The sequence below is a fragment of the Papaver somniferum genome, chromosome 9, assembly GCF_003573695.1.
Source record: "Papaver somniferum cultivar HN1 chromosome 9, ASM357369v1, whole genome shotgun sequence".
NCBI classification, from domain to species: Eukaryota; Viridiplantae; Streptophyta; class Magnoliopsida; order Ranunculales; family Papaveraceae; genus Papaver; species Papaver somniferum.
In genome coordinates this window covers 25,100-26,717 of record NC_039366.1, presented here as the reverse complement: position 1 = coordinate 26,717, position 1,618 = coordinate 25,100, and the positions used below count along the sequence as shown (strand labels likewise).

Below are 1,618 nucleotides of genomic sequence, written 5' to 3'. Positions count from 1 at the left end.
GGTAACGATGGTGTCGTTGGAGGTGGCTGTAGTTGTTTGGTGTTTGTTTGTGAAGCTGTTTGATTTCAGTAGTTGTTATCTGGATTTAGTGATGGTGTAGATGCGGGTTGTTTTGTTTTGCAGCAGTGGATCTTGTTGGTAGTGGTATGGTGGTGGTAGTTGCATGTATTCTGTAATACTATGTTGCATGTAACGAGCCTAGATGTTGAGTTCGTATGCTCTAGCTTGTACAGATGATATAAAATTGTGATGATTCATTTTTGCAGAAATTGGAAGAAAACAAGTATCGCCAAAAGAAAAGTGTATCAGAAAGATTCACTTCTATGAATAGCTTGTACAAACATCCAGATGCTAGAGCAAGTACTTGTATGCCAGTAACTTTGGCAAATCAATTTTTGATGGATTTTTCTATGTCTTATGTCTGTATATGTTATGCAAAGCAACAAATACATGCTAACAAGATTAAATATTTCTTACCCAGGTACTCAATGATTCCTACAGTTCTATACCTTGGTTTCTGAGGTTCAATTACCTGGTTGGAGAGGTTGTGCAGCATTTTAGATTTTCTGTCTGTCGATTTTATACTATTTTTCGTGTGTGGACGTTAAGATTTAAATGTATATTTTGGCCTGCCAGGGAACTTATGTCGCTTCCACTGCCCGAAGCCATGACAAAGATTACCAGTTACTCGAGGAGCTATCATTTGAGGCTTCAACGGAGTAAATTTTTGGATTTTTTGCAAGTCACCAGGTGCTTTTTTATAGCTACTTAACTTTTCAGTGTTTCTTAAATGTCCCATAACTGTAATGATAGTACTAATGCATTTCATTTGAATTATACACTTCAATAACTAATTGGAAACAATTTTGGACTTCGTTTTTGGTATCTATCACTCAAGCGGAATGTTAAAGAAGTCGTGATGCTATTAGCCAGATTTTTGATTGGCAATTCGGAATGATGTGTATTTTCTTCGTTATGTGGTTTATGGTTTCATTTTGACTACTAAATAATTTACAGTACCTAGTACTTGCTTGTAGAACATTAGACTAGTGAATCTCGTAATGGTGTTTGTTGATCGAAGAGTCTTTTGTTTGAAGTATGTTGCTACATGGTCAGTCTATTCCTTTTTTCTCTTGTTGTTCAATTTGCATTTATTGATCCTTCAGTCTATCTATCCAAGAACATACATACATGGTTTCATTTTGGCTTGGGATTAACAACAATTTTACTTTATTTAGTTTGCTCAATTACGTTCTTGGACTAGATTTCGGGGACAACTTGAAAAAGCTGCTTTCACGGCGGTGGTGGTGATCGGTGGCGGTGACCAGCAGCAGTGGTCGGTGGTGGCGGTGGGTTGAGGTGGATTTGGGTGGTGGTAGTAGTTGGAGGTGGTTTTGGGCGGCTGGTGGTGGTTGGCAGCGGTGGCGATTGGTGGTGGTGGATGGCGGCGGTGGTGAACAGTGGCGGTGGTTGGTGGTGGACGACGGTGGTGGTGGACAGTGGTGGTGGACAGTGATGGTGGTGGACAATGGTGGTGGTGGGTGGTGGCGGGCAGTAGAGGTAGTGGGTTCTTTTTCTTTTTTTTTGAATAGTGGTCAGTTATGGTGATTTTGTATAT

The 1,618-nt window shown here is 40.1% G+C and overlaps 1 long non-coding RNA gene across 1 annotated transcript; it reads left to right on the top strand.

The window, feature by feature from the left end:
* The first annotated feature begins 252 nt into the window (after nt 1-252).
* Nucleotides 253-679, top strand: LOC113312141. The gene is made up of 3 exons (XR_003341644.1): nt 253-366; nt 482-544; nt 637-679. It is a non-coding gene; the product is annotated as an uncharacterized LOC113312141 (long non-coding RNA).
* Nucleotides 680-1,618: the final 939 nt, after the last annotated feature.